The following is a 17,044-nucleotide window of genomic DNA, read 5'->3' as shown; positions in this document are numbered from 1 at the left end:
TTTTAATTTAGCTGTACCGACTAAAGCTGTTGGTGAATTAGACCCAGAGTGTTAACAACTTAATTTTGCATTCTTGTCTCTTACTGACACTGGTTGGAAATCTAACAGGGTTTAAAGTAATTTGAACCAAATTAGAAGACTGTTATTTAAAAAAACAAATTATGATAAATTAATGTTGGTTGTTCATCCAATAAATTGGACACAAATATTATTTTACTGTGTGCCTAAAGTGATGATATAATCCTGAGGCCTGATCAGAAGGAGTAGGTCTTTTCCATTTAATTGGAATTTCTTCAGAGATTTATTGTTTTGTCATCAAACTTGCAAGATTTTCTTAGGGAGGCCGTGTGGGCTGGGGCAAGCCATTTTTAAATGCTTTTGTTTACCCATCTCTAAAATGGATATAATACTTTCCTACCTCAGAGGGATGTTGTAAAACTTCATTGTTCATTAACATTTGGAGAGCCTCAGGCGAATGGAGTGCCAATATTATATGAAGGGACATATAGACTTACACAGTTGTATTTGGATGATAAATGTATTGGGAGTTTTCATCTTTGATTCAAAATATTTACCATTATACAGTGGTTTTATTTTTAGAGTTAATGGGAAATCTTCATGTCATGAGAAATGAAAATGCAGGGGATACATATCATACATAAAGGAATTTGCAGTTGATCACTGTAGGACTTTTGGGCAATTGATGGATAAATATGGAATTTAGACAATTGTGCTTTTTCGGATTTGTAGGCATTTGGAAGGTTAATAGCAGACATATATTATAGTGGTCACCAATAGCAACTGCTGTAGTTAAAGTAGAATTCAAACATCCATTCTAGCCACAATTCATTAGCTTAGAAGATGCTCAAGCAAATTCCTTTTGTGATGAAATTTTACGTGCTTGCGTGACAATCCTATATGTATTTATCTAGACGCTTGTATTGCTTCAATCACCACAGTATCCAAGCTCTTCACAAACATTAATGCACGTAGTGTCAAAACACAGCTGTGAACTAAGGGAGTATTATTTTCCCCATTTAACAGATGGGGAGAGATTAAGACTTGTCAAAAGTCACACAGAAGGTATTTTTACACCAGGAAGCTCTTTACACCAATATTCCACACAAGGATGGACTACAAGCTGTCAGGAACAGTGTCCCTGATGAGGCCATTGCACACCTGGCAGCTGAGCTTTGCGACTTTGTCCTCACCCACAAGCATTTCAGATCTGGGGACAACTTATACCTTCAAGTCAGTGGCACTGTATGGGTACCTGCATGGCCCCACAGTATGCCTGACTTAGAACAATGCTTCCTCAGCTCTTGTGCCCTAGTACCCCTCCTCTACTTGTGCTATACTGATGACATCTTCATCATATGGACCCACGGGAAGGAGGCCCTTGAAGAATTCCACCATGATTTCAACAATTTCCACCCCAACATCAACCTCAGCCTGGACCAGTCCACACAAGAGATCCACTTCCTGGACACTACAGTGCAAATAAGGGATTGTCACATAAACACCACTGTATACCGGAAACCTACTGACCGCTATACTTACCTACATGCCTCCAGCTTCCATCCAGGATACATTACATGATCCATTGTCTACAGCCAAGCCCAAAGATACAACTGCATTTGTATCCCTCAGACAGAGACAAACAACTACAAAATCTTTATCAAGCATTCTTAAAACTACAATACCCACCTGGGGAAGTGAGGAAACAGAATGACAGTGAGATGGTACTCAGAAGTCACCCTCTACAGGACAGGCCCAACAAGGAAAATAACAGAACGCCACTGGCCATCATGTACAGCCCCCAGCTAAAACCTCTCCAGCGCATCATCAACTATCTACAACCTATCCTGGAAAACAATCCCTCCCTCTCACAGACCTTGGGAGGCAGGCCAGGCCTTGCTTATAGACAGCCCCCAAACCTGAAGCAAATACTCACCAGCAACTACACACCACACCACAGAAACACAAACCCAGGAACCAATCCCTGTAACAAACGCTGTTGCCTACTCTGTCCCCATATCTACTCTAGTGACAACATCAGAGGACCCAACCACATCAGCCACACCATCAGGGGCTCATTCACCTGCATGTCTACTAATGTGATATATGCCATCATGTGCCATCAATGCCCCTCTGCCATGTACATTGGCCAAACTGGACAGTCTTTACTTAAAGGAATAAATGGACACAAATCGGACATCAGGAATGGTAACATACAAAAGCCAGTAGAACACTTCAATCTCCCTGGACATTCAATAACAGATTTAAAAGTAGCCGTCCCTTCAACAAAAAAACTTCAAAGAGAAACTGAAGAGCTACAATTCATTTGCAAATTTAACACCATTAATTTGGGCTTGAATAGGGACTGGGAGTGGCTGGCTCACTGCAAAAGCAATTTTTCCTCTCTTGGTATTGACAGCTCCTCATCAATCATTGGGAGTGGACTACATCCACCCTAACTGAATTGGCTCTATCAACACTGGTACTCCACTTGTAAGGTAACTCCCTTCTCTTCATGTGCCTGTATCTGTAATTTTCACTCCATGCATCTGAAGAAGTGGGTTTTTTACCCACGAAAGCTTATGCCCAAATAAATCTGTTAGTCTTTAAGGTGCCACCGGACTCCTCATTTTTGTTTTTTTTACGGAAGTTATGTGTCAGTGCTGGGTATTGGAGGTAGATTGCCTGAATTCCTGTCCAGTGTCTTGCTTGCAAGACCATTGTTTTTATCTTGTAAAGAGATATGTATATACCCTCACTGACAGATCCCTTTGGCTTGATACAACTGTACCCATGCAGTGGGGACAATGGGGTTTCATGGGTGTAACTGGGAGAAGGATTTGGAATCTTACCATTGGATATTACCTGACTTCTGACAGGTTAATTTCTCAATATTAAATTAATGCTTGTTTTTGTATAGAGTAATTTAGATTTGTTTTTTATAATTGTCACTGCTGTGCTATCATTCTGTTCCACTCAAGAAATTGGGATTGCCAGGTGTCAGGTTTTCGACCGGAATGCCCGGTCAAAAAGGGATCCTGGCAGCTCCGCTCAACACTGCTGACTGGGCCATTAAAAGTCTGGTCAGTGGCGCAGTAGGGCTAAGCAGGCTCCTGGGCTGCCATGGCTCCGCATGGCTCCAGTAAGCAGCAGCATGTCGCCCCTCCAGCTCCCAGGTGTAGCGGGAGCCAGGGGGCTCTGCATGCTGCTCCTGCCACAGGCGCTGGCTCAGCAGCTCCTATTGGTTGTGAACTGCAGCCAATGGGAGCTGAAGGGGGATGGCACCTGTGGACGGGGCAGCATGCAAAGCTGCCTGGCTGCGCCTCTGCATAGGAGCCTGAGGTGCGGGGGGGGGGGGCATGCCACTGCTTCCAGGAGCTAATTGAGGTAAGCGCTGCCCAGAGCCTTCACCCTGACCCTCTCCTGCATCCCAAACCCCTGCCCCAGCTCTGATCCCCTCATTCCCAGTCCAGATCACCCACCTACACCCCAAACACCTCATCCCAAGCCCCACCCCAGAGTATGCAGCCCCAGCCAGATCCCTCCCCCTCCCCCCCACACCCCAACCTTCTGTACCAGACTGGATTCCCCTCCCACACTTTGAACCCCTTATCCCCAGCCCTACACCAGAGCTTGCATCCCCAGCCGGAGCCCGCACCCCCCCTGCCCAGAGCCCTCCTGCACCCCAAACCCTTCATCACTGACCCCACCCTGGAGCCCGCACTGTCAACCAGAGCCCTCACCCCCGCCCTCACCCCCACCCTCACACCCCAAGCCCCTGAGCTACCCAGTTGAAAATGAGCGAGTGAGTGAGGATGGGGACAGTGAGTGACAGAGGGAGGGGGGAATGGAGTGAGGCCTCTTGGGCGAGGCTTCACAGGAAGGGCAGGGAAGGGGCGGGGCAAGGGTGTTTGGTTTTGTGTGAGTAGAAAGTTGGCAACCCTATTCGAGATTGTTTTTAATACTATGCACATAGTTTTGTTTTATTATCTGATGATGTGAATGCTGCCTTGAAATCCTCAAAGGCTATGGCTATATAGCACAAACTGTTCCAATATGTGTATTTGCATACAGTACTATGTTCAGGAAGAAACAATACATAAACTACATCAATCATAAATGCACATTTGTGGGATGCAGGAGGGCTGAGAGAATAAACCACTGAACATGTTTTAAGTCCACTCTTATACAAGGTCAGTGATTTGGACTTAATGTACGTACACAGGTCTTCCCCTCCCCTTGTGCCTCACCTGCCCTCTCTGAAGGTTGAGTGCGTTGCTACATTATACGGTGGCCAAAAAGCAAGGAAATATGAAGGTACATGAGGCTGCATTTTGCTCATGTTTTTCAATACATGTATACAGTAAAGCTTAAGCTTGGTGGAATGTACTTCTTAGTGAGAACCGACATTTTACTTCCCCCCACAACTGGACCGAGTCATTTGGGTGGTCAATGATTTGCCTATTGCACTCTCATTTCCCTCCGTTCAATGGAGCAGCAAAAGTCATTTTATACAATCAACGTGCTGCATGGTACTCTGCCATGTACAGGGGAGGCACATGCTCCAACAAGAGGCAATACACGGCAACTGTTCAAGTTCCTAGAAGTGGGTGGTGCACTACTGATTTGTGGCATACCTTTGCAGAGGCTCCTAATGCTGCCTCTTCCGATGCCCCAGATTTACTGCTATTCACAACCCATCATGTGCTCCAGTGCAGACTTTTGGAGATGAAATGTTGGGAATGCTTGACATTCACTTGCTCCAGACCTCTACAAAGCGCAAGATGGCCCAAGTAACAGGGAGGGAACCTTTCTACCTCCCTGACACTTAGGGGCAGCCCCAAACTTGATGCGAGGACAGTCAGCTTTCAGTTCCACCACTGATGCAGTACCCTTTTCCCGGTGTCACTCCCTACTCCAGGCGGGATGGGAGAGAGAAGGAGCTGAAACACTGACTTAGATCTTTTGTCCAGCAGATGTTTCCCCCACACCAAGAGAATTTCTCTGCTGGGTATTTGTGACTAGGTTACGATCTCTTCACCCCCTATCTGAGCAACATGAAAAGCTCTATAAAATCACTAGACAATCTGGCCCAAGATCCAAAATCACTGAAGGGAACAAAGGGATCTCAAACGTTAATATTAAGTTAACATTTACCATGCAAAGGCCACCAATAAATTGTAGTTCAAGAAATAACATTGTGGAAATAGAACATGCATGTCTCGGGTAAAGAAAAATCTCTTTGCACATCAAAGAATCCAGAAAAGTAGTTCTGCTTTGGAGATGTGATCCTTGTGATGCTAGCAAGGTCAGAGGGGACCTGCTGTGTTGTGATAATTACACAAGACAAAATTTGCCTGTACATTTGACCCAAACTAACACCTATTTTTTAAATGAAGGGAATGCTTTGTGGCAGGATTAGCTGGGATATTGCTTCTCCTTTCTCTGCTTTGTTGGCCAGGGTCCCCTGCAACTTTTTTCCCAGTGCTACATATCATTCCTTTTTAGATGATGCAAAGTTTGTCATTTTTATTCACCTGTTGTAATCTTACATGTATAGGAACCAATATCAAATGCCATTCGATAGAAAAGGAAAAAAATCCCATGGTAATATGTTTGGTTTGGTGCCAAAAATACACTTCAAGGCTGTTATAAGTGGGATTGCTTTCTCTGCAATGCAGTTCAGTTATAATTCCATTATTATTTTGGGTGCTCCTTGATCCTACTTCATACTGGTCTGTAGTATTGCCCCTCAACCACTATTGAAGGAGTCAGGCCTAACTTTGGTATCTGAGCCTAGACATCATGGGTGGTCGATCTCTCCCTCACCCCATCCATGACTGCTGGTCAGAGTCTGAGTAGGGGTTGAGCTCTAGTCATTGTGTGGCTGCTCCTGGGCACTGGCTGCTGTTCAGCCATCATCTGTACAGTGAGAATGGAATTCAGCAGGCGTGAGATGCCTAAGACACGGCAGCGTACTGCTGTTAGACAGGCTGCAGTCACGACTGTGAGTGGCTCTACATACACTCCACTGAATCCTGTTAAGGGGGAGGAGAGTCAGTGAAGGTCTGTGTCTGCCAGTGGAAACATCATGGGAAGAGATACTTGAGAGAATGGGGGAGGAGATCAGAAGAGAGGAGGATGGCCACAAAGGCAGGTGAGGGGAGAGACAAGAGGTGAACTTGGAAAAGGAAAGAGGGGCTAGTGGTTAGAGTGCTAGCCTATGACTTAGAAGACCTAGGTTCAAGTCCCTGCTCTACCACAAATTTCTTCTGTGACCTTGGACATGTCAGCCACTCTGTGCCTCAATTCCCCCATCTGTAAAATAAGGATAATAATGCTTCCCTACCTCAGAGCAAGAAGAAAGTGTGTGTGTGTAGGGGGTGAATGATTGAACAAGAAAGGGGAGCACATTGAGATAGTTTTTGGGGTTATTGGTGGGCTGGGGTGGGGAGACAAGAAAAGGTAATTTGAAGAGAAAAGACACCAAAGGGACTGTGAAAAGGAAAGTGCTAGATAGGAGAGAGAAAAAAAAATAGATTGGAGGGAGAATAGAAAAGAGTGAACCAAAAATAAGGGAGACAATGGGCTTAGTTAATTGCCCCTCAACACGGTCTCCCTTTCGCACTTGGTTCCAGTGGTAATTCCCCATTTCAATTACACGGAATATCTCTCAGAACAGTAGAATGTTTCAAAACAGATGAAAAACTTTTTAAGTCTGACCACTCTAAATACAACTGCCATGTTACAGACTCAGCACACACATCCATTTTAATGGTATTTTATGAATTTTGAGCAATACTATGAGGCATGCCCAGCTGGCATCTTATTGTATTTGCTTATATTTGATGCCTCTCTGAAAGGTTAAAATTACAGAAAAAGCTTTCTCTGTCTGAGCTTCATAGAAGGGGTTTGGGCCTGTTGCTCCTTTTTCTCATTAATGTAATAAAATTCATTTTGGTTTTACTTGTTGGCATTTTCAGTAAATCTTGTCCTGTACCTGTTATCTCATCATAGGTTGTTCCCCCCCTCCATTTTCATATATATTGTGATAATTACATCTTTAAGATCTATGGTGAAATCCTGGCCCTATTTAAATCAATGGCAAAAACCCCATTGACTTCAGTGGGGCAAGGTTTTTCACCCTTTATACCTAAATACATTAGAGTTCCTGGATCTATTTTCCTTTTCTGGGGTTTCCATAGAAACCCCCCCAAAATGTGTCTGAGAGTGCATGCCTCTAAATCCTTGGATGCCTTACAATATGATCTTTACTCCTTGTGTTAGACTCTAAGTACAGCAGCGTCAGTTTCACTTACCCACTTTCAGTTGGTACTAGGCGTCATTGTCCTGCTGTATCATGTTTTCTGGGAGTGGCTCCAACATCTTGTTTGGGGCCTTGTAAGTCTTGGCAGCAGCTCTGCTTACACAGTAAAGATCTAGTGACAAAATGTAAAAATGACAGAGTCAGATCAGTTTAGAGGGTGGCTGTTTTATAGGTCACATGGAAAGATGTATTTCAAGCACAAAATAATATTTCATGCCACAAACTACAAAGTTTAGGGTCTGATTCAGAAAACCTTTACTGATATGGGGTTTAATTCTGCCACACTTACGCCTCCATCTTGCATCCCCAGTCAGACCTTGGCATAGCCTTATTGACTTAAATGTGTCTCCAGCTCTGCACAGGCACAGCGGTCCTCCTCCAGGAATTTGATTGCAGAATTGAGCCATGAATCCCACAGAGTAGTACATTACTCACATGAGTCACCCAAAGGTATGGTATTACTCAGTGTGAGGAAGGATGGATGAGTGGGGACCATTGACTTCAATGGGATTACTCACTTACGGTAAGGTTTGCAGGATCACTTACGGTAAGGTTTGCAGGATCAGGCTCTTAAATTTTAAAAGAAGACATTCATTTTTCCAAAATTACACAATAAAAGTTAATAGTACTGAATTATACTGGGCTTCTCAAACACAAAATTACTCACAAACTCACCCCCTCCTGTCAAATTGTACACACACACACACACGTACGCACACACGCACATTTAGTGTGTAGGGTTTTTTTGTTCAAAATGGCATTAAAAAGAGGGAATGTCAGTGTGAGAATAGGTGGACTTAATGGGTTAAAAACTGTGTAAATGTTACTCTAGTTAAATTACAGCTTGTTGTTCAGATGAATACTCTCCACTTCTCATATAGCTTTAAATTATGGACAAATGCTTGCAATTGTGAACTACCTACATTGTGGCTGCCTGTTCCCAGGCTTCATCAACCCTAGCTGTCCAATGGGATTACTGTAAGCTTTCACGGCAGTCTGCCAGCCACTGATCAGAAATTCATATCCCTGGATGTTAGATTGCTCTCTTTATTCCATCCTTGTGATGGCTGTGATTGCTGTCATGGTGTTAGGTTAGAAATTAGCATTTTGTGGCCCAAATTTTGCCATCCAGAACATAATCAGAAAAGAGAGAGAGAGAGAAATCAAAGAATAGTAATTTCATCTGTCAAAGAAGGGAAATGCAGTGCTACCATGATACAGATGTCTACGAAACTTAGGTCAGGAAATGTTGTGGTATTTATGGTCCTATTTGGCAAAAGCTGAGGCAGGTGGTGCTTTTCTATTACCGCAGACCTCAGTTCATAGATTAATGGTTTTCCTCCGATAAAAAAATAGATAAAAATATCCATCGGTGAAACTATAGGTGGGCTTCAGAAACTCTTAAATTAAAAAAACAAAACAAAACAAAAAAACAAGGATCTCTAGCAGATACTTTCAAGGACATGCTGAATTAATCACAAGAGGCTGGTTAGCAGGAGGTCAGAGAGAGACTTCTTAGCATCATTTTGGGTCATATGTCTAGAGGCGATGGCAGTATGTATGTGCTGTATTGTAATATCCCCTTTCTAGTTTACTTGTCTGAGTCAAAAAAGGATGAACGCGTATTGCATAGGGCTGTTGAAAGGAAAGACACACTGGTAAATATCAATAGTTTTGGGGTTTTTTTGCTGTTCTTTTAAAACAATCATATCTGACAAAGAAATAAAAATATTGCATTGTTTTTCACCAGTTTTATGCTATACTCACTAGTCCTTTTATTCCTTACATTTTTGTCTTTAAATGTGTAAGATTGGTGATACAAGCGTGCTTATTAAACATCAGAGTAATATTCACTGATCAAATGGCTTTAGATGAGCGTATCTTATTGTTCTAAACAAAGATCTTGTCTATTTACAAAACAATCAGGGCTTAATTACAGAAAATTATTGAAATTATTTAAAATTTAGGGTAGATATATGGTAGGTCCTTGAAAGATAACTTGTTATTCTTTTTAGGCGATTCACAGACATGCTAATTTTTCCTGTCATTAACACTGAGCAAGCTGGAAGGATTCTGACATGCTAGGTGCACAGATTCTGTTAGAAGCCTTGATTTTTATCCACCCAAGCTTATCCGTCATCTTTAATCATGCAAAAAGCAGGATTACTTAATCATTTCATTTTATTGCAAAGAAAAAGAAAGATTTACATTAAAATGATGACATGCAGGAAAAAAATAAATTGAAAATGATTATGAAGAGAATGTAATGTGGAGACTAAAGCTCCATTGGTTTTGTGATGCTCATTTAAAACAATGATCTAGCAAAGCCAAGATATAAAAGTAATGATGATGTTAGCTGTTGAAATATAACCATCTTATCTTTGCATTTTAACATGCATCCTAGCATGGTGTATCTAGCCAATTATAGAGAATAGCCAAGAAAAAGACTTCCTGTTTTTTCACCGACAAAGTACTCTTTTTGTGTATTAAATTCTACCTTTGTCTGATGTATGTGTATTTTAACATGCAAAATGTTGACATTCAAAACATGCTAGTGTTCAATATACATATATGTATTATTTGTTAATCTTATAGACTAGGCCAAAGTGCACTCGACTACTGAAAATATGTTGTTCTAAATATAAATATGTTACATTTTTAGAAACTAGGAAAATTAAGAAATTATTCATGCACTGTACTATATATCTTTGATTTTTCATGTTTTGCGTCCCAAGTCTATTTTGGATTTTATGCTCTTTAAATTATTGTTTAATAAGTATGCTTCATATTATGCTGTGTTCTCACTACCCATTTCTTTATTTTCAGATGAGTTTGGCATTTGAATTTATGCATTTTCAGAGATCTTAAATGGCTACCGTGATTATGTATATTATAATTTAAGTAATTTACAGGAGTAGAAAAGAGTGACATCAGAAGTTTGTAGCAACAAATCATTTGAGAAGGAAGAGGATTATAGCTTCATGAAGAAAGTTTGTTTCTTAAACTAGCAAACGATGAGACTTTTCTTTCTGTATCTCTAACAAGTGACTTTTTCATCAAAGAATATTTTATTCCACTGTGATTCTCCATTTACAAGCCCCTAGATTTTTAGGTCCTGGTCTGATATTTACATAAACTGGTGCATTAAATAAATAATTACATTACAAATCAGTGTTTACCAATTAGGTCATTAATAATTTATCCTACTGTACTAAGCTGAGCAAATTTAAGGTTGAACACGCTAATGCCAAATTGTTTTAAGTACATTAATGTTTAATGTAATCTGAAAAATATCCTTCTTTCTTCTAATATTTAATACTGTATGTTTTTAGGTATCATGTATTCCATTTATTTAAAAAAATATTCAATGTATGGTCATTTTCTCTACCCACACAATATAAACCTATATGTTATAATACAGAAAAAGGAGAGAGTTAAAAATAGTATATATCTATTCCTTTTCTAACACCAGTAGTTGTGGAGCTAACCACAAACACATTGCTGCATTGTAACTGTATAATACTTGGCTTTGATAGGTGACTGCCTTTCATAAGTAACCTGGTAGCAGTGAAACAGTTAAAAGAGCAACAGAATAAATACGTACAAATTAAAGATATTTTTGAGCGATCCCTAAACTTCCAGGGTTATCCTGTAATAGCTGTATATTATTTGCAGTAATTTTAATTTTGCAGAAGGGTATGCATACAAGATCTCAAAACCTATGGATTTCTTGTGCCTGTCTTACCAAAACTGCTTTATAAACTCAGTTTCCTTGTGCTATTTTGAAGGTTATAATTACTTTTTGAAAGTAACTTTATAGCATTGTTTGTACTAAAAAGCTATTTTAAACTGTTTCTTTTAAATAAATCCCATTTGTACTCATCGGGTTGGATGCTCTGATCTGCCTAGTGTGCCACCAATCTTTGAAATATAACTAGAATCATAAATTGAAAAATTAAAGAAAAATATGATTTAACATTCCACACTTAGATGACCTTGAACATTTTTAGGCACACTCACCATTATTTCGTAGACTTTAACATAACAGTAGTAAGAGAACTGCACGGCATACTGTACTGTGTCTAGTTACTATCCCTGTAGTGGGTGAGGTAAAGTAAACTTATATTACACCTACCCTCTTAGAAATATAAAACTAATCTGACTATTTCTCTGGACACGATAAACATTTCAGTACATTTTATTTTTAAGGTATTGCAGGTGTTTCTATTCATCCTGCAATGAATGTAGATGGTACTTTATAGTACATAAATACATATAACACATATTTGATATTAAAGAAATTATGTACTGATACTTCAGGATAAATATTTAAGGAAAGTGAGATTATATAATTTTCTACCTTTTTTTAAAAATAAATCAATGGAAATATTTCTTTCTTTCTCTTTTTATGCCAGCTAAAGTTATGGTGTTGGTGTAATTTTTTGCTTAGATGTAAAACTGGTGATTTGCTGCAGGCTGTCATAAAACACTACAATTATTTACTAAAAAGACTTGGCCCCAGTCCTGCAATGACTGACTTAAATGACATTATTTGTGTCTGTGAAATAGTTGCAGGGGTGGATCCCTAGTTTGAACATAAGGTAGGACCTGAAAAACTGAAATAAAAAAATCTCCTAATGTCTGGATAGCATAGAGTGTTTTTAGTTTTGCTATTTTAAAATGTAGACTTCTGATTTGATGTGTTATATTCTGACGTATCTCTTATAATTTTTCTGGAAAGATGATGTTTTAAATTTAAAAAAGTACTCATTCAAATAATCTTACTTTTAGACTTCAAGGTCATTGACATGATCAAGTTGTTAGGTAAATTATGGCTCAGCTACTCTATAGTAGTAATTACGTCTTTACACATCTTTGAACATGGAAAACAGAGATGATGATCAGAAACCATACAAGTATAGTCAGAGCAGCATGGATGAGTTACAAAAAATAGCAACAAATATAGGTACTATAATATTTAAGCAATAGGTGGCAGTGTTACCTAAATGCTCTTTTCTTTGAATTTAAAAAGGATGGGAGTACTTAAGAGGAACATGACATGTGTTTTACTTGTGCATAATTGCAGATATGTATAAACAAATTTAACACAGTACAGGATGTTTGAGAAAACTATTCCTAACAAAGTTTAATTTAAGTATCCATCCTTTACATTACCTTAATTTTTTTGGTTCTACAGTGGTTATTAATTAAAATATTATATTGGAGTCCAAAATATTTATCTTATAGCTGTAAAATAAGTGAACAACATTTTCTATAGCATACTTTATTCAAAAGTGACATCATTTTCAACTTCATTAACTATGGTAGTAAACAACTACAATATTATAAAGTATGTGAAATAAATTATTTTTCTGGACATTTCCAATTTAAAAACGTAGAATCTATTTAATACAAGATCTAGTGTATAGCACTTCCATAGAACTTACTATGCACACCTTAAGAGTTTGTTTAGTATGTACAGAACAGTATCACCGGTATATGCTTAGAACTAGTCCACAAATCTTATTTCCCCACTGCATACAAGAATGCTTCCTATGCACATCTTCCAGAAAGGGATACAGAAATCAAAATAGGAGTGGCATCACTTAGAAAAACAGATATATAAACAGACATTTTCAAATATACCAATATGCTTATTAATTTGAAACATAAAAGATTTCAGAAAAGGCAAAAATATATAGCACAAATTAAGAATATTTTAATTAGTTAAATTGTTTTTGTTATTTGAATGTTTATTCATATGCCCATTTCATCATATAATAATTAAAATACCATACTGACCAATGCAGCTGCCATATTCCATACCATGTGCTATACTTCTAGGATACAGCTTTCATATAGCACTGCTCCAAGAAACACGTTCGTCAGTGTGTGCTAGCAACACCATTCTGTACTTTTTGCAGTTTTTTTTAAAGACGATGGATTTGCTATAGGATTTGTATCTCAGTTTGATAATTAACCATTAACTATTTCTTATTGTATACCCCTTTTTAATCTAAAAAATAGCATGTTACTTGTAAGAAGAAGAAAGGTAAATGATAATCATGCTGGGGAAAGAAGATTGTGATGGATAGAAGCAATGATGAAATGTGTCTGATAGGGTAGTTTTCTTCTTTACCACCATTTCGTTGCTGCTCTGGGATTACAGCAAAATGGTGGCTACTTATATTTTATGGAAAATGTAAATTTTATAGTAACCTTTCTATAGAATCTAAATTGCTGCCTCCCTACACCCCTTTTATATTTCTGTGTAGAAATGAGTGTGTCAGATTTTCCTTCTGAAACTAGCAATAATATGAATAAAGGTAAAAGCTCAGTAGCAAAATTATATGAGAATTCCCATGTACATATCCAATAATAAAACAAAAATGAATCCGATTGGAAGATGTTTTCTTATTGAAAATAAAGCAGAAGATTTTCATTAAGTGAATAACTAAATTTCAGAGTTCTTTTCTCATCTTGCACAGCAGAAACCTATAGTAGCTGGTTGCAAACATTTCTGGTATTTGCTATGTACAACCTAAAGTCTTTATTTTCAAGGAAGTCTAATTAGTGGTAAAACTCAAGAAGAATTTAAGAGAGAGAGTTCCCAAACTTAGCTTTCTGCTACTATTGTTCCTAATGTCCCACAGTTAACAGATACATAGCGTGACAACAGCATTGTCCCCTTATCTATCTTCCTGGTTAGAGGGTATGGTGCTGTGGGCATTATGAGCATAGTAGCCACTCACCTTGTCATGGCTTGTGGTTATACTAATTGTTTTTCATAGACCTACTTTATAAAATGGAAGGGAGCTAGAATCTGTGACTACTACAACTGATTTAGTAACCACATATATTAAAAAAAAGAATACTGGTAAACAAAAAGTAAAGGAGAAAGGAATAAATCAAGAGGTGATATGTTCTGGACACTCTGAAGGGTAATATACAAAATGTTTTATTTTTGTAATTAAAATGGAGTAGGTAGCTGGTATTGTCAAATATTTTTAAAATATGTTTTAAATTAAGCTTAATTTCATCTATATATAATTTTGATGTAATTGGCATTTAAAAGAAATATATATATACAAACATCTAAAATGTTTCTGCACAAATTTTATGTTCATATATATTACCAATTTTATATTAAGTTAGAATAAGTGCCATTTTAAATTCTGGACAATGAAAATTAATATGCAATTTCCAGGAATTATACTGATACTTTATTGTACAAATGCAGGAAGATGTCAATGGAAAATAGGTATACTTTGATATGATACTTTGATTTAAAGCAGGATATAGGGTAGTATATATATTAATACTACTTAGTCTTAGAAAATGGAAGTTTTCAACTTTAGGTAACAGGTACCACACTTGAAATGTTTGTATATTCTGTAGAATTTGGTATTCTGATGACATAAGCAGCAGAATACATAAAAGAACTGTTTTATCTCCAGAGGTGATGTTAACAATATTCAGAAAGAGTAAAGATGGATATTGAAATTTCCTTGCAGGCATGCACAGGATATGTTGGCTAGCAAACAATGCCAGCTGGAGCCCGAAGTGGTACTATGTTTCAAGGATCCCCTTAACTTCCACTTCGCCCTAAATACTTTTACACAAATGAATCAATTGACTTTCCTCTCAGTAAATGTTGATTGATAGTAATATGTAAAAACAACATTGCACTGGCTCATCACAGATGATTGGCTAAAATGAGATTATTTCATTAATTGTGTTTGGTTTATTCTAAAGTGTTCAAGCAGCAGTGAGGAAGCATATAATGGATTATTTCTTTGTTGTATTACCTTAAAGTAGTTTACATGTGAGACAGCCATAACCTGATATGTACTATAGGAATATATATATTCTGGGGGTGGGTATTTATTGTAGTTTTTATATTACAGCTGTGCAATTGGCAGGTGTGTTGGTGATGATGCTGTAAGAAAAAGAAATTCTATTTAATATCGAGCATAAGAATATACTGATGTTAAACTATGCAATCTGTTTTAAATCTACATTGGTCTTTTTAATATTTGCAATACCTTTGCTTATTATATCAGCATGTTTATATATCATGCTCCTAAATACTTCACAATTCCATGTTACACATAATTTCGTCATAAGATGTAAAAAACATAGTAGTTATTCTGTTTTCAAGGTAAAAAGGAAATTGATGCACATCACACTATTGTTTCAGAAAAGAAATCATGGTCTTGTAAAAATCTGTGGCCAGTAAATTAATCCTCTCAGGAAAGGTATCAAAATCTGAAATGTAAAAATTGCATATGTTAAAATTAAATTTAGAACAGCCGTACTAATGGCCCTACTATTCACAACATAATACATGTTGTTGTAGCACCAGAATCTGATTATACTTCATTTTCTTAGGAATTTTACTATCATGTCACTTATAAAGTTGACTATTATGGCATACAAACATACCTTTAGCTTCTTATTAGCTTCAGCACGTATCACAATATCATAAACATTTATAATATGCAGCAAGGAAAATTTTTCACAACGACAGCCTATCAAACCTGCAATCTAGTCACGTCAAGCCAAAAGTTACACTGCTTTGGCCAAAACAATGTAAACTGAATCATATTAAATCCTATACATTTACAGTGATGCATGATACTGCTACTATAGACAGGGCCTGTCAGAGTTACCATTGGAAACCCCTTTTTTCAGAGGTTTGTAACTTTGCTGTTTCAGTTCGGATCAGGCTGAAATTTGACACAGAGATCATCAACATTGGTACAGTTTAGAAACAAAACAAAAATCAAATCAGTTCAGCCTTTTTTTTTTTCTCCACAGATTTGCAACAATAATTATTTGTGGAGTTTTGTATAGTTGTGCATCTATTGGTGAAAAATGACTTAATTTTAAAAATGGAAAGAAAGAATTAGTATAAGTCCAGAATGTAGTATGAACTATTGAAATGTTTTTAAAAGCAAACCAATGGCTAAAAGATTTTTAAAACCACTCTGACAATGTTTTAGAATGTGCACTCATTGGAAATAATTTTTGCTGCATAATACTATATTTCTTACTTTGGAAATTCACACTGATTTTAACAAGTATTAGGGGGTAGTCGTGTTAGTCTGTACTCACAAAAACAATGAGGAGTCCGATGGCACCTTAAAGGCTAACAGATTTATTTGAGTATGAGCTTTCATGGGTGAAAAACCCACTTCTTCAGATGCATGGAGTGGACCATGCATCTGAAGAAGTGGGCTTTTTTACCCACAAAACTTATGCCCAAATAAATCCGTTAGACTTTAAGGTGCCATCGGACTCCTCACTGATTTTAACACAAGTCTGTGTACTATGCAGAGGACTGATTTTTTTTGTTTTGTTTTTATTTTAACTATGTTTTAGTGAATAAAGTTTCTAGTTGCTATGGTAGCCAACTTTTTATTCTACGTGTTCAATGAAACCTGCATTACAGACTACCTCTAGTAAGCTATCCACTGTATTAACCAGTCATTAAATATTCCTAAAGTTTCTTGTATGGTTTTATTTAACCCTTAGTTAAAGGCCCACCTAAAGGAGACAACTCTGGTCCCTTTTGATGAGCAAGTTTTGGTATCTTATAGCGGATTCTCTGTGTTTGTTTGATATTTGTGAACTAGCTTTAACTGGAACATAAAGAGTATATAAAAACAGATTCAAATATCACTTACAAAAATGCAA

The 17,044-nt window shown here is 37.7% G+C and overlaps 1 long non-coding RNA gene across 1 annotated transcript in view; it reads right to left on the bottom strand.

Annotated features, from left to right (window-relative positions):
* LOC141982285 (uncharacterized) overlaps positions 1-13,287 on the bottom strand; it is a 74,002-nt gene extending 60,715 nt beyond the window's left edge. Inside the window, exons 1-2 of the long non-coding RNA XR_012638010.1 lie at positions 13,148-13,287; positions 7,338-7,457 (exon numbers count right to left, since the gene is read on the bottom strand). This is a non-coding gene — a long non-coding RNA (uncharacterized LOC141982285). The remainder of the gene's footprint in view (positions 1-7,337; positions 7,458-13,147) is intronic.
* Between the last annotated feature and the right edge of the window lie 3,757 nt (positions 13,288-17,044).

This window comes from Natator depressus, chromosome 2 (assembly GCF_965152275.1).
Source record: "Natator depressus isolate rNatDep1 chromosome 2, rNatDep2.hap1, whole genome shotgun sequence".
NCBI lineage: Eukaryota > Metazoa > Chordata > Testudines > Cheloniidae > Natator > Natator depressus.
The sequence above is the reverse complement of the archived record's forward strand: the minus strand, read 5'-3'. Positions and strand labels throughout refer to the sequence as shown.